The 21,280-nt window shown below is 43.4% G+C and overlaps 1 protein-coding gene across 23 annotated transcripts in view; it reads right to left on the bottom strand.

Annotated features, from left to right (window-relative positions):
* Positions 1 to 21,280, bottom strand: part of ZNF618 (zinc finger protein 618) — a 184,914-nt gene that overhangs the window by 163,038 nt on the left and 596 nt on the right. The gene's annotated exons all lie outside the window — the stretch shown is intronic.

Raw genomic sequence — 21,280 nt, 5'->3', positions numbered from 1 at the left:
GAAGTAGCTCATTATCTTATATTCTAACAACAGTGTTTCCATTAGGGAAAATGACACCCCAAACTCAGCCCAGGCCTGATTAAGGGGCAGAACCATCAACAGGAGGCCTCTTGCATCCAGCCCCAGTCCTTCCACGTTCTCTATCCTCCTACACCCCAAACGGACTCAGACATAGGACTAACGAGCCTACACAGTTTCCACATTCTGTGCAAGGGGAAAAAAAAAAAGCATTCAGCTGCAACTGGCCAGTGAACCCTTATATAGGACTTACTATGTGTCAAGCACAGAGCTAGTGCTTTTACTATTAACCCATTCTGATGCAGAGAGAGGCTGAGTAATTTGCCCAGAGTCATGCAGCCTGCGGGTCTTGCATCCCGGAAGTCTGGCTACCAAGGGGACAACTTTAGCCACTTGGCTGCCCTGCATCTCAGAGCAGCAATCTAATAATGACTGTTTTTCCTGGAGCCATCATGCGCCACAGTGCTCAGACCCACCCTGCACACTCCTGCCAGACCTCGTACTGGGCTTTGGTAAAACTACACTGTAAAGAACATCTTCATATATAAAATATTTTGGTATTTTAAAATCCTCTCCTTTGGATATAATCCCAAAGAGAGATTACTGGTAGTAAGATCTGGGAACTTCTATTGATTTGGAAAATATAGTAAACTCTTTAAAAAGTGGTTTGTTTGGTGTGTTTTGTTTTTTTTTTTTACTCACTTTGTTATTATGAAAGAGGTTCGTGTTCCACGAAGAAAACTTAGTACATGCAAAAGAGAAAAAAAAAAGACCATAACCCTATGCCTCTCCAAGATCATCTCCACTAATGGTTTTCTTCCCTGGGACTCCTTGGAAACCCGAGACGTCTAGTCACTTGTGGGAAGCCACTCCAAGCCCATCTCCCAGTTCAGTTCGCCCATCCAGGAGCTCCCCAGCTGCCTGCTTCATGCACTCATTATCTTCAATGGGAAGTTACAAAGATCAGTATTCATCCTGAGGATGGGGAAGCCAGGCAGGCAGGACATTTCTGATCTGTTCCTGACCTGCTGGACAGGAGGGGTAAAGGGGCTCTAGGTTCCACCTGCTCAGGACACCTGGGAGGTCCTGGCAGGAGCACCTGGAAGACCCATTGTTGGGTCTTGAAATCAATTTAATGAGTCACAGCCAGCATTTTTTTAACAAAAGAGAGAATTAAAAAGTATCCGAATGCGTTGCAAGTGGTTAAGTGTAAATATCAGTTGCTTGCTTTTGCTGTACTTAGATGAGCCCACGGGCATCAATAAGATGCTGATATAAAATGCATTTCTTCCAGTGGGTCAGTCATGAAAGTATGATTTGCTGCTGCCCAGCAGGGCACAGGCCCTGCAGAGGTCAGTTCTGTCTGGATACCAGGAGGCAGGAGTGAGACCGTATCTGCAAAAGCACTTTACAGAATGAGAACACTGTTCTGACCTGAGGCCAGATTACCAAAGATTGAACTTTCCCTACCTGCTATCTTTCCCCTATAAACCCCCCACCGACCCGCACCCCCTCAGAGACAAGAGTCCTGATTAACTGAACATTCTGGTGGGCCACATAAAGGATAATCACATTTGGGCAGAATTTTATGACTCACCAGCTTTGAAAGAATTAAATTTATAGTAATAAATACACAACGCTAAAAAAATCACCAAAGTTCTCTCTTTGATGATGCATATTATTTCATTGGCCCAGAATGCTCTGCTCCCTCCCTTTCCTCCCACAGACCAATCTTCAGACCCTCAAATCCTATCTGTCCTTCAAAGCCACACTCAAATACCACTTCCTCCAGTAAGTTGCCCTGGATTATCTTTACCAGGATTCATCTTTCCCTCCACGAAACACCCTCAGCAACTAGTCTTAGAACACTGAACACTTTCTATAGCACATTATATATGGCTATGAACAGAATCCATATTGATTTATCACCTTGGCACCTATCAAGGGTCGTCACCCATAATAAGGACAAATATTTAAAGGCTAAATAAATTCAAAAGGTATTTAAGATCTTAAAAGAGGAAGGATCATCATCCAAAAATGGTTTACCAGCATAAATGCGGAATAACTAGTTATTAGAGAATTCTGGCTAGTAAAATGAGATTAAAAATAATTTACTGAAAAATTAATACTCGTGTAAGTAAATAACGTAAGAACAGACATGAAACTAACAGAGCTCATCTTGAAGGGGTATGCAATTATAAAGTCTTTTCTTTTGTGCATATATATTCTAGGTTTCCTCATTGAACATGAACCCCACTCATAATAATAAAGTCAGTGAAACTTTTTTTTAGTAAATGTTGCACATTTAGATTGGGTCTAGTTTTTCTCTTATAAAGTTCCACTGTAATGAACAATTTCATAACAGAAAAATAATATATAGAAGTATAGTAATTTCAGGGCACCTGGGTGGCTCAGTCATTAAGCATCTGCCTTCGGCTCAGGTCATGACCTCAGGGTCCTAGGATCGAGCCCCGCATCTGGCTCCCTGCTCAGCGGGAAGCCTACTTCTCCCTCTCCCACTCCCCCTGCTTGTGTTCCCTCTCTCACTGTGTCTCTATCAAATAAATAAATAAAATCTTAAAAAGGAAAAAAAAAAAGAATTTACTAGATTTCTTTTCCAAATCAACAGAGTTTCCCAAAGCCTACTACCAATTATTGGTCCAAAAGGGGCAGGATATACGGAAATATGTCAAACTAATAACTACCCTTGACCTAGTAATCTATCTTCGGGAATATATCCAAAGGAGAGGGCTTTAAAATATCAGAGTATCTTACTTATGAAATTGTTCATTACAGTGGAACTTGATAAGAGAAATACCAGACCCAATCTAAATGTGCAACAATAGAATATGGGTTAAATAAGCCATGTTCACTCTTTTCTGTGAACAGTATGCAGTCTTTAAAAATGACAATTAGGGGGCGCCTGGGTGGCTCAGTTGGTTAAGCGTCTGCCTTCAGCTCAGGTCATGATCCCGGAGTCCTGGGATCGAGTCCCGCATCGGACTCCTTGCTCTGCGGGGAGCCTGCTTCTCCCTCTCCCACTCCCTCTGCTTGTGTTCCCTCTCTCGCTGTGTCTCTCTCTGTCAAATAAATAAAATAAAAAATCTTTTAAAAAAAATGACAATTAGGAAGACAAAGTAAAGATGGGGGAAGGAAAAGGCAGGAGGCAAAACTAATACATTTATGATTCAAATAAATAAAAATATGCTTATAAAATAACTGGACGGAAATACACCGAAATTTTAATAGTGACTGTAAGAGGGCTGGGATTTATTTAACATAGTCTTTTCATTTCCTTATTTTCTGATTTCTCTGTAATATCATTAGGTTACTTTAATTATTTAAAAATTAACTGATTAAGGGGCACCTGGGTGGCTCAGTTGGTTAAGCGACTGCCTTCGGCTCAGGTCATGATCCTGGAGTCCCGGGATCAAGTCCCACATCAGGCTCCCTGCTCAGCAGGGAGTATGCTTCTCCCTCTGCCCCTCCTCCCTCTCATGCTCTCTGTCTCTCATTCTCTCTGTCTCAAATAAATAAATAAAATCTTTTTTAAAAAAATAAATAAATAAATAAAAATTAACTGATTAAAACAAATATTAGCATATATCTAACTGCAACCAGGGAGTAATCTGCTCAGGAATATCTGTTTTGAAGAAGCCGTGACGACTGCTTCCGATGCACTTTAGCAAGCATCTATTAGCACCCCTCTGTGCCAGAGCACGTATGGTCCCCAGGGAGAGAGATCCGGGCATCCGAGAGAGCCAGCGTGTTCTTAAAGGAACTCCACAGACTCAGAAGTCAGACTCAGGCTCCAGTCTCTGCTCCGCCACTTCCCAGACGTGGTGAACGAGAGCACCAATGAGCTACAACCTACAGCAAGTTCTCTCACCTCACTGAACTTCGGTTTCTGCATCTACAGTGGCACTTGGGCCAGTCTGGATAATGGAGAGAGTCAGCCCCATGAAAAAGCCCGCCAGAAAGCAGCCCCAACCTGGTAACACGCATGGCAACGTACATGCTACTTTACAGGTCAGTTCTTAAGATACGATTCTCATGCTCAAGCTTATCTAAAAGTGGCCAAATTAAAACAGTGTTATACCTGGGGCGCCTGGGTGGCTCAGTCAGTTGAGCGACTGCCTTCGGCTCAGGTCATGATCCCAGGGTCCTGGGATCGAGTCCTACATCGGGCTCCCTGCTCTGCAGGGAGCCTGCTTCTCCCTCTCCCACTCCCCCTGCTTGTGTTCCCTCTCTCGCTGTGTCTCTCTCTGTCAAATAAATAAATAAAATCTTTAAAAAAAAACAGTGTTATACCTGTACACCCAGGGAATATCAGAGTCCAGAAAGAGACCCAAGTACATGTAAATTTAATATAAGGTAAAGATGACATTTCAAAACCAGGAGGAAAAGATGAATTATTCAGTTACTGGTGTTAGAGCAAGAAGCTAGCCGTTTGGGGGGGGGGGGGAAGAGCCTGATCTCTATGCCCCTCCTCTAAAGCAAATATATTCCAAATAGATAAACAATGTAAATGTAAGAAAACTAGCTGTATAAAATAATAGAAGAAATAAGGATGAATGTTTTTTAACTTCTTTTTTTTGTTGCCAGGTATTGAACCTTATAAACAATTACGAGCACTCATGTACATCTCCCATGGTACACAAACACAGCTATTTCTTCTGTGTACATTCCTAGAAAACAAACTGATTTGTGAGGTAACATAAATGTTCAACTTTGGTTTTTCTCCCCCCACCTTAGCTATTGTTAAGTGTACAGTTCAGGAGTGCTAAGTATATTCACAGAGCTGTGCAGCAGATCTCTAGAACTTTCTCATCTTGCAAAACTGAAACTCTATACCCATTGAACAACAACTCCCCATTTCCCCCTTCCTCTGGAAACCACGATTCTACTTTCTGTTTCTATGAGTTCCAACTACTTTCGATGTCTCATTTGAGTGGAATCACACAGTATTTGTCTTCTTGTGATTGGCTGATCTCACTTAGCACGGTGTCTTCAAGGTTTAGCCATATTTTATCATGTGATAGGATTTCCTTTTTTAAGGCTGAATAATATTCCATTTTGTGTACAGACCACATTTTGCTTATCCACTCACCCATCAACGAACATATGGGTTACTTCCACCTCTTGACTATTGTAAATACCACTGCAATCAACATGGGTGTATAATTATCTGAGATCCTGCTTTGAATTCTTTTGGATAGATACCCAGAAGCAGGACTGCCAGATCGTATGATAATCCCATTTTTAATTTTTTGAGAAACCACCATACTGTTTTCCATCGCAGCTGCACCAACAGTACACAGGGTTCCAAATTTTCCACACCCAACACTTACTTTGTTTTTTTTTTCTTTTTACAGTGACTATCCTAATGGGTGTGAGGTGACAGCTCGCTGCGGTTTTAAATTGCATTTCTCAAATGATCAGTGATGTTGAGTATATTTCCATATGCTTGTTGGCCATCTGTATGATCTTCTCTGGGAAAATGTTCAAGTCCTCTGCCCATTTTTTTAAAAATCAGGTTATTCGGTTTTTTGTTGTCAAACTGTAGGGGATTCTTTATATATTCTGGAAACTAACCCTTTCTCAGATACATGACTTGCAAATATTTTCTTCCACTTTGTAGGCTGCCTTTTTGCTATAAATTCTTAATGTGGGCAAGTCTTTTCAACTGTGACACCAAAAAAACTATAGTCAGAATCCAAAACACAAAAATGGAAGCATTTTAAAAGTAAACATTTTAGGGGTGGGTGCCTGGGTGGCTCAGTGTCTGCCTTCGGCTCAGGTCATAATACCAGGGTCCTGGGATCAAGCCCTGCATCAGGCTCTCTGTTCAGCATGGAGCCTGCTTCTCCCTCTCCCTCTGCTGCTCCCCCTGCCTGTACAGGCGTGCGCACGCTCTCGGTCTCTCTCTCTCTGTCAAATTAATTAATTTTTTTAAAAGTAAACATTTTATTCAACCACGTCTAAACTGCACTTAAAAAAAAAAGCCTAAGAAAAGAAATACTTGGAATCTGAATAGCAAAGAGTCAGTATCTCTAAAATCCAAAGAGCTTTACAAAAAAAATTAAGGAAAAGATAAACACCCCAAGAGAAAAATAGGCAAAACACTTGAACAGGCAATTCAGAAGAAATGCAAGTGGCTAATAAAAGTATACCAGGCAATGTTCAACCTCATTAGTTTGCCCATCAAGACCTCAACGATTAAAAACAGTGGCAATACAAGGTGATGGCCATTTGTATTGGATGTATAAGATGAGCACTCCCAATCTCTTCGTAGAAAGGTAAATCGCTATCACCTGCAGGATGCGAGTATTATATGATTTAGCAATCGGCCTCTTAGGGAGCGATGATAAAGAGATGACCACACAAGCAAGAAACCCTGCATGTAAAGAGATTAGAAATAACCAAAATCCAATAGGGCACCGAGTTCAGGGACATACATACAGTAGAAATACAATGTAGTCAATAAAATAATAATGAAGATCTCTATTTACTGATGCAGAAAGATATCCAGGAGTTCAAAAAGAAAAAAGAAAGCAGACGCTGAACAGCATGTAGAATATAATCCCATTTGAATAAAACTGTAATCATATATATTTAAATATGCGGAGAGATAACTTAAATAATGTTGATCAAATGTGAACAGTGGTTGTCTCTGGGTGGTAGGATTTGGGGTCATTTTTTTTTAAGGAACAATCGTATTTTTTCTGTACTGCTTTAAAGTTCTTGTAATGAATGTATTATTTTTATAATTGGGGGGAAAAGAACATATTTTCACTTGGAAGAAAAATAAAAGCAAGAATCAGCTCTTGTACAGCCATCTCACACTTAAAACAAACCAGAATGGAGTCAGCCGGGGGCCATGTGAACTGCTGAGTCCTGAGTTCGAATTCTGCCTCTGGCACTAATTACCTGAATGACCCTGGGCAAGTTACTTGGCTTCGCTGTGCCCCGTTTCCTCACCTGTAAAACAGACATGATGAAATTCTATGTCATGGAGTTATTTGGGGAATAAAGAAACTAATACTGAGAAAGTTCTCAATAATTATTAGCTTCATTCTCCCCTTTGAGCTCATCAGTGAAAGCACCCTAGCTGTATCTGGCCCATATTAGGTACTCAAAATGTGTCAGGTGATTTGAATGGGGTAGATGGATGGATGAACAGATAGTCATAAGAAGGACACACATCTGAAGGACAGAAAGATTATACGGGTGAATGGGTGGGTGGGTAGAGAAGGATAGAGAGATGAATAGCTAGACAGAGGGACTGATGGGTAGACAGACGGTATGGAAGCTTGTATTTTCCAAAGATGACCACACCAATATACATCCCCCTCCTACACGTTCAATGTGATGTTGCTGCAACTCCATAGAGAGGTGGGGTTTATGTCTCTCCTCTTGAAATGGGGCGTATTTCTGTAACTGCCTCAACCCGTAGATGGAGGTAGAAGTTATGCTACATGACTTCTGACACTAAATCATAAAAGGAGACACTGGGTCTGCTTGGCTCTATCTCTGTTAGGACATGTGCCTTGGGAGACTGAAGTTACCATATAGAAGTCAGGCCATGTATGAAGCCTCCATGCTGGAAAGACCCCATGAGATGGATGGATGGATGGATGGATGGATGGACGGACAGATGGACGGATGGATGCCCAAGGAACTCCAAGTGTTCAAGTCTTTCAAACCCTGGCACTAGACATGAGAGTGAAGAAGACTTTAAGATGACCCTGGCCACTGCATGACCACAATCACAGAGAGACCCTAAACCAGACCAACCAACTGAGCTACTCCCAAATTCCTGACCCACAAAACCATGGGAGACAGTAAGTAGTGTTGTGTTAAGCCACTAAGTTTTGAGGTGACTTGTTACACAGCAATAAGTATCTAATAAAGATGGTAAGAGGAGTCTGAGGTTGAATGCATGACCGCTCTATTGGGAGCCCTGGATATCAGTAACATCTTATGCTCAATTTCAAGTCTGGCACACTTCTCTTGTCTGTTCCAACAGCCTCCTGCTTACCTTCCTATTCCATGCCTTTCTCACTTCTGCTGTTTATACTTCCAAACACCAGCCCTCCAAGCTCTGACTTGGATTAACTGCCCTCCTGCCCCTGAACAAACTAAGAGAACATGCTTTCTGAGCAACTAGTCCAAGCCCTGACTGCGTAAGAGGGAAAACTGAGGCTCAAAGAGAGAAAGAAATTACCCCAGACTCCGGCTGAGTTAGAAGCAGGGCTCAGACTAGAGACTATGGTTCCCACCCTGAAGCCCAGAGTTATTTCTCCTCCAACAGCCTGTGGGCTCCAGGTATCCCTGAGTTTGAGTCCCGCCTCCAATGCTTACTGCCAGTGACAGGAGTCCCATCAGGACAGCCAGCATCACCGCAGGCCCTGGCTAGGACGTGCCAGAGCTCTTGGCTCCAAGCATACCTTACATCTGTCTGGGCATAAATTTGCATCCTGAATCCAGGAGGCCCCGGTTCCAAGTATGTCAAATGTAATTAATTACAGCAAACCTTCTGCAACTGTTTTCAAACGCAGTATTAAAGGCACTGTGCTCATGAAACACACAAGCCACTGGCCCGCCGAGGAGCGCAGGGAGCTGGGGAATGGGGGCCTGGGAGGCCCAGATCCAGGCCCCACGGAACGGGGAGGGCAAGTTCCTGAGACACCGGGGTCCAGTTCAGCCCCACAGCAAAGGGGAGGGCATCCGAGGGAGCTGGGTTCAAGTCCTAGCCAATCACCAATGCCACAACTTGGTCAAGTAACCTCCTCAACTGTAAGGGTGAATGGTAAGACTCTGCAGCTCAAAAGGCTATCTGTGGACGCCTGGGTGGCTCAGTTGGTTAAGCGACTGCCTTCGGCTCAGGTCATGATCCTGGAGTCCCGGGATCGAGTCCCGCATCGGGCTCCCTGCTGGGCGGGGAGTCTGCTTCTCCCTCTGACCCTCCCCCCTCTCATGTGCTCTCTGTCTCTCTCATTCTCTCTGTCTCAAATAAATAAATAAAATCTTAAAAAATAATAATAATAAAATAATAAAAAATTTTAAAAAAAGGCTATCCGTGAGCCTCGTCTCTGGCAATCATCTGAATGTGAAGCCAACTACCCTTACCAGCTGTGTAGCCTTTCACCCCTGATTCTCAACCCCCTCATATTAAAAATAAATAAATAAATACCCTTACTCTCCAGGGTGACTGTATTAACTGAGATAATAGATGTTAAATGGTAAGTCCAGCACCTGGCATATAAGAAGCACTTGGCAAATGTGCAATGATTACTGTACTTCAAGGCAGAAAAATTCTATTTTGTAAAGATCAAGTGAGATAAGTAAGAATGCTCAACTTCAGCCTTTCGATAGAAACAGATCCTGAGCAAAACAAGTTTGTAAGGTGGAATTTCCAACACGTGGCTCAAACTCCTTTCAAAACACTAACAGCAAGAGAACTAGGCTACAGAGTTTGAGACCTGTGTTCAAGTCTAGCCCTCCCTGCCCACCCCCTACGCCGCACCCCCCCCCCCCGACCCCACTGGGGCTAGCTGAGCCCACCCAGACCAGGCTGGAGATCAGGGGAGCTAGATGACCTCCCCACCCTACCAGCTCTGTCCTCTGCAGCAGTGTGCCCTCTGGGTCTTCCAGAAGCTTTACTTCCCAAATCTGTACATAGAGCAAACATGACTTAGCACTCAAGAGAATGGCCTGTGGCCACTCAGGACCCTAAATCCATAGCCCCTAATGTGACCCAGGTTTCTATGCCCAAACCAGCCCTGAACTACACTCTGATTCATAAACCCTGGTTAAACCCCAAAGACTAAATAGACTGGAATTTTTTGGCAAGCGGAGAGATTGCCGGGGGTAATCTTTTAGATTTGTTTTTGCTTGTCTTGTTAGATTTACTTTCTTCCAAAGTGTTTAATTAGTGTTTAGGGGAATGAATAAGCAAAGTGGAAAATAGTTTAATTTTTTCTTCCTAAATTACCAATCTCTTTCTCTCTCTCATAAATTCCCTCCATTTAACCACATCAGCCTTCTTCTCAATCCCAAGCTCTGAATCTTGAATTCTTCACTAGTGATCTGATGAAGCAAGCTGCTGTGTGACCCTGGGAAAGCCACGCTCCCTCTCTGGGGGGAGTGGATCTTTAGACCAGCATTGTCCAACAGAAATATAATACAAGCCATATAGGTAATTTCAAATTTTCTAGTAGCCACATTGTTCTAAAAAAAAAAGCGAAATTAATTTTAATAATTATTTTGTGTTTTTTTGTTGTTATTGTTTTTTTAAAGATTTTATTTATTTATTTGAGAGAGAGAGAATGAGAGAGCGCACATGAGAGGGGGAGGGTCAGAGGGAGAAGCAGACTCCCTGCTGAGCAGGAAGCCCGATGCGGGACTCGATCCTGGGACTCCAGGATCATGACCTGAGCCGAAGGCAGTCGCTTAACCAACTGAGCCACCCAGGCGCCCCAATAATTATTTTGTTTAACCCAATATATAAAAGGCTATGATTTTAACTTGTAATGAGTATTTTTTTTATTATTATTATTACTGAAATCCTTTACAATCTTTTTTTCCTACGAAGCCTTCAAAGTCCGGTGTGGATTTTACATTTCCAGCGAGCCATACTTCAACTGCTCGAAAGCCACGGCCAGTGGTTACCAATACACACTGAACAGCACAGGCATCTCTACAGACCTTCTAGCTCTAGACTGCCCAGATCCAAAAAGATGACTAGCCTTACAACAAATTCCAATTCCTGCCCCAGGGGCCTCCTTCCAGGCCAGCTTCAGTTTTCTTTCAGATCAGTTTCACCTTCTGCTTTTCCAGCATACAGCACAAGAAACGCGCACATAAACACACTTAAATTCTTAGTTATTTTTCCCAGTTGATGAAATTTAAAAAAACAAAATCTCCAGCATCCAAAAATGTATCTATTCTCTCTGGGTATTCTAAGTGCCCTGGCTATGTCCACTTAGCTCACAAAACTCTGAGCCCAAAATAAAGCAAAACGCAAACTCTCTGCAAAATTTCACCTGATAAAAATTCCCATCCTTAATTCACTACAAAAATGTTGGGGCTGGTGGGAATTTGTCCAGTGGAGGCTCAAACCTGAGTGACAGAATGGCTAGCCCCTGGGGCATGCTGTCTCAGACAATAACATATCCAGCAAGCTAGCCAAAACAGCTCTGACTGAATGCTAGCAAACCACCAGCCAGGGGCTTGCCCAGGGACACTCCCAGGCCTCCTCCACTTTGCAGGACTCATTTCCACCCATGGGGGTTTCCTCCCCCACCCCTGGGTCCCCCAATTCCCCCAGGACTAGGGCTGGCCCCAGGGAATCAAAGATTCCATCCCTGACACAGAGCTCACTTCAGTAGAAAGCGGGTTTTCCCAGGTTTTCTATAGCTGGCCGGGGCGCCAAGTATCACCTGACTCCATTTATTCTCTTTAGCTTATATAGGAAGCCTCCTTCTGCTGTGTCAGCCAAATTATTTTTATCATTTTTCTGTGGACTCAATACCATCCTCACCTCGGCCTCCCTCCTTTCCTTTTTAAGAAAAGAAAGGAGTTGTCACCAACATGTTTCTCCAGCTCTTCGCTGTTTATGAAGCACTTTTGAATCCATTAACTCACATGATGCTTGCAGGAAGCCCGTCAGGGATATACGAGTGGACTGTTCTCCCACTTATTGGATAAACAGAGGCTCAGCGCCCAGCAGGTCACATATGTGATTGAAACGTGGGAACTGACTGGACAGGGAAAGTACAGACCCACCCAAGGCCTACAAACCCCAAACCCTTTAAACCTTCGGCTGGCATATAAAATGAAACAAGCAAAGGGACCAACTCACCTCGTGGGCACCCATCTGTGACTTCGAGTTTACATAATCTCCCAACAGGGCACTTACAATTAGTGACCAGTGCTAGTTAGAAAAATCCATGTGTAAAAAAATAACACCTATGTAGGGCTTCCGGTCTAAAAAGCATTTTCAAAATAAATGAATGAATGAATAAATAAGGGTGCCTGGGTGGCTCAGTCGGTGAAGCGTCTGCCTTCGGCTCAGGTCATGGTCCCAGGGTCCTGGGATCGAGTCCCGCATCGGGCTCCCTGCTCAGCGGGGAGTCTGCTTCTCCCTCTGCCTCTCACCCAGCTCTCATGCTCTCTGTCTCAAATAAATAAAGTATTTAAAAAAAAATAAAGTAAATGAATAAGCATTTTCAAATACCTCCCCTCATTTGATTCTTATGAAGGACAATTTCCAAGCCATTTCCCAGATGCAGAAACTGGGATTCTGGGGGCTGAGAAACTCATCTGTGGTATTCAAAGCGTGCAAACAGCAAATGTGTCGCAAACCCAGGTTATGGCCCAGGAACCGAGGGCCTGCCTTGCCCCTCAGCCATGTCATCTATACTACATGAGTGAGTGAGGGACACTGCCCAACCCAGTGGCCCAGGCACCAGCAACTCCCCCTTTGAAATCTGATCACTCTGGGATCAGGCAAAGAAGCAGGTCACCCAGCCCTGCTTTGATGACAACCCCAAGGGTATCTAATTATAACAGGGAGGGAAGGGAGGAGCCAGAATCCTCTCACTATTTCTCAAGACCAAATTAACTTTAATTTCTTTTGACACAGCGTATGTGCAAGTAATAGGAAAAGCATTGGTTGAGGAGTTAGGAAATATGAGACTTCAAGTTCCACCTCGGCCTAGTCACTGAGGTTTTGGGCAAGAACTGCATCTCTTCGCGTGCACGTGCGTGCGTGCGTGTGTGTGTGTGTGTGTAACTAGATCAGGAATGACAAACCGGCTTCATGTCGATTAGCAATGTCTGCCACAGGCTCGAAAATAAGGGGCAGCAGTATGTATATATTACTTATTTACCAGCCCTGGACTAGACGTTGTACAAATAACATGTTGCAAGTGAAAAGCACCCTGCCCTTTACAAAGCTTTCTTCTCACTCTCCCTCACAACTTTTTACAAGAACCCAGTCCTGAGGGTATCATCCATCCCTCTCATCCCCATCATCCCCACTTTACACATAAGGAAATCAAAGTGCAGGGAAATCAAGAACTCCGGCAGAGATCAATAAAGCAGCGGAGCAGAGAGGGAAGCCAAGCCTTATCCCTTCAACTTCGACCTGTTTGTTCTACCCTGGAAATGTCAAACTGGTATTCCACCATGGACAGGACACTAAACCTCCCCTCCCCCACGGGCTTCTTACACCTTTCAGAGAAGGGGCACAGCAAAGTTATGAAACCCACCCAAAGACATGGAAGGAAAGGGGTACTAATTCAAAGTTCCAGATGCTTCTCCCCAAGGCCAAGTCCTGTCCTCACTGCACGAGTGGAGAAGCCACGCCCAGAGCTAAGTGAGGTAAACAAGAGCAGAACTGGAAGTCCCTCATGTCACATCCCACCCCACCAGGAACATGACACCCTACCTCAATTCCAAGATGCCTTCAACTGTTAAACACACCATGGGTTCTGTAACAGCTTTTGGTGGAGAAGAAAATAAGAGGGAATGTACTAACAGGAAACATCTATTGTAAGACACATCCTAATTTCAGAAATATGAATATGGGGCGCCTGGGTGGCTCAGTTGGTTAAGCGACTGCCTTCGGCTCAGGTCATGATCCTGGAGTCCCGGGATCGGGTCCCACATCGGGCTCCCTGCTCGGCGGGGAGTCTGCTTCTCCCTCTGACCCTCCTCCCTCTCATGCTCTCTGTCTCTCATTCTCTCTCTCTCAAATAAATAAATAAAATCTTTAAAAAAAAAAAAAAGAAATATGAATATGTTGGAACATGACCATCGAGGAAATACGGCCTCCCTCAGACTGGGATCCTGTGTTCACTTGCTGGGCTGGGCCCGAAGTGTGAAAAGTGACAGTGTTTTATAAAGCTTACAGAAAAAAAAATTAAGCAAATAAACAGAATGTTCTCAATTTTCTCCTATAGATTTTCCATGAATCTTTGGCATAATGCAAACCACAATCCGACCAAAGATGGGGTCTGATTGAACATGGAATCACACATTTAGCTGCTACGTTAAGGTGTTGCAGGTGTTCTGCAGAAAGCCCCCCGATGCCCCGTTCCTGGGCCCATGACCAAGACAACCAGCTCCCAAAGCAAACACAGTACCTAGTACCTCAAGGTTTTCCCCATTTCCACCTCCTTAGAAATGCTGAGACCATTCGCTATACCTGCCAATTAGCCATCTGGATGATGACCCTACCTGGCCCCTCATCCATTTTAAAGAAATTGTTTATACAAGAGGAGTGAGTGAAGGGGGTGGGAAACTCCTTTTAAAACTCCCCAAGATGTGTAAAATTCAAAGGAGTGTTATCCCCATTCAGGGAGTCCCCTCTGATTGATTACTCCAGCTCTAAAAAAAAAAGGTGCTTAGGGCTCCCTAGTAAAACAGTGCTTCTGACCAAATGGCCAAACCCAAATTGGTCACCGACTCTTCACTAGACTCAAATCTGACTGATCTGAGCTATTCCCAAAAATCAAATTAAGTCATCAAATATTTATTGAGCTGCTGCTCTGTGCCAGACCCTAAAATGAATAACCCATGCTCTCTGCCCTCAAGGAACTCACAAGCTGGCTGGAGAGAGAGAAATGCAAACAAGCAACTCTCATCTGTGGGCCCACAGTATCTGGGAAGTACTGCAGGGGGGGCACAGATGAAGTCCACCTGGGCCGGTGTGGGGGGCTGCACAGAACAGGGCATGCACGGGGTCTTGAGGGGGCTGTTCTGGCTCCTCCAAGCAGAGATGAATAAGGGGAAGGGCCCTAAAGACAGGAGGCCCAGGGGGAACAGAAGCTCGAAGGTACACAGTTCGCCCAGGATTAAGATTTATCCCTTTTAAAGACTGTGCCACAGGCTTTGCAACAAATCCAGAAATATTCAGAGGAGCTAGAGCATCCCTGGAATGAAAGCATTAGGAATACTTTGACAAGATGCGTAAGGTCCAGGAGACGTCTCATCCTGGTCTGTTTTTAGAGCAACAACCAAAAAAGTGGACAGTTTCTGTTGTTACCTAACTTCATCTTATTAAAGATAAGCCCCCAGGTTTCCAGAACTATCAAAACTGTGGTCACTGCGACTCGATATCCCCCAACAGAGACTCGCCAGCCACTGGGTCAAGAGGTAACTAACATGTGATGACCGCCTTCTAAGAACCATCTTCCAAGGACTGGCTGGGTCTTTTCCCACGTGCTGCTTCATTTAATCGTAAATCAACCCATCAGGGTCAGGATGATTACCCCCCTTTTTCCCAATACAGAGGCTGTACCTCCAAAACCAGGAGTGTCTCTCCCAAAGTAACACAAAGCTAACCATGCCATGGGGTAGGATTCCAAACTCTGGTCTGCTTGACCTCAAATCCCGCTTTCCATTTCACCAACTGGGCAGAGGTCAGAAATTGTCTATGTTTCCAGGGGCGCCTGGGTGGCTCAGCCGTTAAGCGTCTGCCTTCAGCTCAGGTCATGATCCCAGGGTCCTGGGATCAAGCCCCACATCGGGCTCCCTGCTCCGCGGGAAGCCTGCTTCTCCTTCCCGCTCCCCCTGCCTGTGTTCCCTCTCACGCTCTCTGTCAAATAAATAAAATCTTAAAAAAAAAAGAAAAAGAAAAAAAAAAAGAAATTGTCTATGCTTCCGACCTAAGGCCCTGAGGCCCATCCAGGGGGGATTCTTGGGTGGTCCCATGGTCAGTTCAGACACGGATCCCACTGACAGACCATCTCTCCCCGCAACGTCCTCCTTCCTCTCAGATCCCAATGCTGGTCCTTCCCACCTGCTGTCTTCCGACATCTTCATCCTTCTTTAGGCCATACTTTACTTAAAACCCACCCCCTGCACCTGTACTTCTCAACTTCAAGGGCACGCATGCCGAGACACATCATCCTGGGGTTTCTAGCCATCATCTGTCATGTTTAACTGAAGTGCTCTGGCCTGATCCTGGCAGAAGACTGCTCTGGGACAAATACAAGATGTGGACCACTTCAGCCAGAAGAGGCTAAACAGTGGAACTCTTCACTACAGGCTGCACCACCACAGAGCATCTAGGGCTCAGGAAGGAAGGCCCACCAACAAAACCAAGAGCTCTGAGGGGTGCCTGGGTGGCTCAGTTGGTTAAGCGACTGCCTTCGGCTCAGGTCATGATCCTGGAGTCCCGGGATCGAGTCCCGCATCGGGCTCCCTGCTCGGCGGGGACTCTGCTTCTCCCTCTGACCCTCCCGACCCTCCCCCCTCTCATGCTCTCTCTCTGTCTCTCTCTCTCAAATAAATAAATTTAAAAAAAATCTTTAAAAAAAAAAAAACCAAGAGCTTTGAAAGATGTGTCACTAACCTCCCGAGGCCACCCCGTAACAACAACTAGATGGAACACTGGTCTTGCCCTGTGCTGTCCAAGACAGAAGCCACAAGCCACATGTGGCTACTGAGCACGTGAAATGTGGCTGGTCAGAAAAGACTTAATAGCTCCCAAAGAAAGACTACAAAATATCACGCTAACAATTCTTTATATGAATGAGATACTGAAAGGATGGTATGCTGTGGATATACTGGGTTAAATAATCATATTATTAAAATTAATTCCACCTGTTTCTTTTTACTTTCTTTAGGTGTCACCAGAAAGCTTAACATTATGTGTATGGCTCACATTTGTGACTCAAATTTCTATTTCCATGGGACAGTGCCGGTCTGAAACACGTAACAGATGAGGAGACAGAGCAACTCGGGAGTTTTTAGGAAGCGCATACATCAAAATATAGACACAGAGTCCAATTAAAATTTAAATACAGCACAAACACAAAGGCTCTAACTCCAGAAAAACTCCTACGGCAATTTGAAGTAAAAGTGCGGAAGAAAAAGTAAGTGTGGCTGCTCGCTCTCCCACCAAGACGGGTATTCCAGGTTCCTTAAAAAATCTCCTTTCCGGCAAGAGAAGGCGGCAGAGATGCTGCCTTCCCTCTAGCACCTGTCGTTCCAGGCTTCTCCAAAGCCAACAAGCTGGGGTGTGTGCCCAACCGCCAGGCAGCTGAGACTTCTTCCCAGTGGCCCGAAAGGCAGGCTCAGCCAGGGGAAAAAAACCATGTGGCACAGGACACCTACTCCACAGGGTTCACGTCAAAGTCAACTGGGATAACAAGTGAGAAAAGAAAAGTCGAACTGGGAAAGTGCAGGGTATCTGCAGCACATCAAGGTGGTCATCAGTCCACTACCTTGCCAACTCCTTTAACGGTAGGAATTACATTTATCGTGCACACGGATCGGCACACGGAAATAAAACAGAAGTTTCGTGAGACAACACTTACCTTCCATACTGTGCTATGCCTCTGCCCTTTGGTGTCCTTTTATGTTCCATTCCGTTCTTTTTTTACGCTGACCATGAGCCACGAAATTGATTTTACAGTGGGTCACGATCCGCGACCTAGCCCTGGGTATGGCCAATAAGAGGTGCAGTCCTTGCTCTGTGATGCACACGGCACCCCTCTCTCTCTCCAGAACCCAGGCATCCAGATGGGACCTCAGAATCCTTCTCAACGCAGTGCTCCAGGCAGCTACAGCCAATCACTTGAAGTCAGAATCAGGGATGAAACCTATCTATTATTATCCTTGTTCTGATCCAAAGCTCTCAAAAACTGAGGCTCAGAAGGAAAAAGTGATTTGTCCAAGGTCATACAGCAAGACCTTGGGTGAACTAGGGCTCCTGTGGACCCACAAGGCCACTTCACTTTACATCACCAGGGAGGAGACACTACTGACCCCAAACATTAACAAGAGCATGGAAAAAATTTAAATTTTCACCACGACCACGGAAAGTCAGCATATACATCCATTAAAACACGGCAGGGGAAGTTCTTATCACCCCACCAAGGAGAAGACATGAGGATTCTGAGGTCAGAGGTAGCAGCATGCCAAGAGCAGAGTCAAAAGTTGGGGGGGGAGGGGGAGGAGACACTGTATGTGACAATGGAGGAGTTTTTAAACTCTGTTTCTCAAATGAAACAAACCACTGGCTGTTTATTTTCTAGAACCAGGGAGAGGTCAGCCTTATGCTGACCAGCCATCTTTGTTGCTTTTCTTCTGCAAAAGCAAGAGCCCTTGTTCAAGTTCACCTCTGTGCAGGGCTGAAAGTATAAGCAAACCCTTTTTCCTAGTTTGGTCCAAAGTCAAGCTGTAAAGCAGGCCCTTGAAATTTCAAACCTTATTAGAAAAAAAAAAAAAAATCTCCTTAGGCAGAAAAGCAAAACATTCAGTAATAAGAGTCTCTACTGTAAAACAGTATAAATGATCTTTCACCAAAATAACTCAGCCCATCATCAAATTACCACCCCTCGAGTCCAATTTGCCAGATTTTTTTGCCCAATATTATAAGACAGTTTGGTGAACAGACATAGGTTAATAAAAATGAGCTCATATATCCATTTCTGGTCACACTTCCATCTAAAATAGGTGAGAGAGGCCAAGGCCTAGGTCAGATCTCAGTCCTGGGAGACGCCAATAGAAACAAAAGAGAACTGACCCCGCCCCCAACAGTACCATCACGCACCTCTATTTCCTTTACAACAAACATGATCAGGATAACCAATTTTTTTTTTTTTTATAAAAGGAAAAAACAAGTCTACAAAACAGAAATGATTTTCAATTCCTCACGGGGGTCCCCTTGAAACCAGACAACACAACAAAATTTCACAGAATGGAATTGAAGGAATCTGAGTTGTGTGTCAGGAGACCCAGGACACACAAAGGGACGTGCTGCAATATTTGTCATTCCTTACACCAGAAATAACCTGTGATCTACAACCCTGACTTTTTCTCAGATGCCCAGTAGGGGGGCCCACCTACCCCTCCCCAACCCAGGGCAGAGCTCCCCTCCATCACTTGCTAAACTCAGTCCTACTGTCTCATGAGGCCTCCAGAGCCCTTGGAAATTACAAATTCTTTGACCGTCCTAGGCATCGGCCTAAATAATTCAACAGAAAAAAAAAATTTTTTTTTCAATTATGCTACTTAAAAAAAAAAAAAAAACTCATTCCAAATATGTCAGAATATGGCCGGTCAGCCCTGAAGGATGTCGTTACTAAAAAAATAAAATCTCCCAAATGCAATGGTGATGATGGGAAATGTCGAACCTCTGCCACCATCAAATATATTTCACAGATTTCGCATCCCCTCAAATTTGAATCCCCACAAAATGAGGTGGGAATCCACGAACTGGGGCCACCATTTTTGCCAAGACCAGCTGGTAGCCAGCGAAAGGGACACAGGGTTTCCCGTCCTAGCCCGGTGTGACCCACCATAACCCCCACGCAAGGTTCCACCAAGATCCCACCCTGCCAATGCTAACAATATTCCCCCCTCCTCTGAACAGAAAAATTAAAACTTTTTTTTTTTTTTTTTGGTTCAAAATCTCCAGCAAGTTCAACCAGATACTAATTCATCACAAATAACCCTTCAACTTTGGGTGGCTACCTTATTTTCATCTGCTAAATTTCAATTCAGTCAATATTTGTCCTCTAAAAAAAAATTTTTGTTTTCACCTTCATTTGATTTCATATTAAGGCCAAAAAACTACATCAAATCCTGTTTGCATTTGTGCTTTTATGTTCCAAAGGCAAGTACCTTTGGGGCTGGCTTTTGTGTCTATTTTCATTTTCTCTTCCTTTTAAAAAAATTAAATTTTGATGCTAGAATCAGCCAAATTGGTGTTTTACCCCATTTTTTCAGCAAACTTAAGTGTTCCACTAGAGAAGATGGGTAAGAATCAAAATTTTCATCTCCTCTCTGTCCTCCCTTCTTTTATCTTTCCTTCTTAAGTCAGTAAAATTTGTGTTTTTTTTTTAATCACAGACCCCCCCAAAATGATCAAAGCGAATGGATTTTCTTTTCCCCTTTCAAAGTAATCAAATTTGTGAAAAATACCAAATGCTAATGAACTATCAACCCCACATCACAATCAAAAAGGCCTAAAACCAATCTGGATTTCTTAAAAAATAATAAATTTTTCAAATTGGAAGAGTAAGCAAGCACAGAGAACGGAAAATTCTCTCCTACCAAGGATTCTTCAACCCTTGTCTTTATCAACTGATTCAGTTGCATGTCATAAAAAATGAGCTTCTGTGAATCCACTGTTAGTTTTTTCATAATAATGTTAATTATGCATATCTTATTTTAATGGCGGTCTCTCCTACAAATCTGTGGGCTACTCAATTTGTATAATGTAATGAATTTACATTTTTTCACTGAATATTGCTCAAAAAAGGTTCCTGACATTTTCTAGATAAAACAACAACAAAAAAAGAAATGCCTAGACCTTTCAGGAAACAAAATCAGAAAATAGTCTTAATTATCCCATCAAAACAAAAAACAAAAAAACAAAAAAAACAACACAAAACCCAACAAATGCAGGAAAAAAACACAGGATTTCACTCTAACTTTTCCAGTTTCTGTTTTTCTTTAGAACCTTGGGATTTAAATGCAGTAAAATGTAAATGCAAAATTGGAAAAAAAAAAAAAAAAACTACAATTTTTGGGTGTGTCCAAAGCCAACATTTTAGGATCTATTTTCTCTTTTAAATCCTTCCCTCTTGAAAACAGAAAAACTTTAAATATTGCCAAATGGCAAAATTAGTCTTTTCTGCCCACTGGGCTAAACAAGTTCCAAATTACAATGAAGTACAATTTCTAATGGCTTCATAAAGCCAATTCTCCCAGTTTTCTCTAAACTCAACAATTTCCCTCCTTTCCTCATTCCAATTAGTTTTTTTGTCAAACTAAAATGAGTTAGGAAGCCAAATTGACTTCGGTTTTAGGAGGCTTTCTGCTTTCTCCCCCTCAAAAACTGAATTCATTCAAATTCCAGCTTAATTTTCATTTACATATTATCTGGATTTGGCTTCAGAAATAAAAATTGTCTCCATGCTCCCAGAAAGATCAAAGTGAAAATTTTCACCCCAAAAAAGAAAAAAAAAGAATCCTTTCCCCTTCCACTGCCTTATAGTGCAAACTTTTGAAAAAATAAGAAATAAAAAATATTTCTTTTCAATTTTAATTTCTTTTTTTATTTACAAAATAGTATCCTCTAGGTGGCGTCGTTTTAATGGGAAAAAACTACCGTTTGAAGAAAAATTAGAAAAAAAAATTGAGAAAGGGAAATATGGCCTAAAAAAAAAAAGATTGTTGCAAAGATGGGGGGCCAGAGGGGAAAGACCTCCCGGGGGGTCATCAGGGACCCCCGAGC

This window comes from Mirounga angustirostris, unplaced genomic scaffold, assembly GCF_029215605.1.
Source record: "Mirounga angustirostris isolate CCGP_5_RB_7025 unplaced genomic scaffold, mMirAng1.0.hap1 SCAF_15, whole genome shotgun sequence".
Classification (NCBI taxonomy): domain Eukaryota; kingdom Metazoa; phylum Chordata; class Mammalia; order Carnivora; family Phocidae; genus Mirounga; species Mirounga angustirostris.
This window is presented reverse-complemented; position numbering and strand designations above follow the sequence as displayed.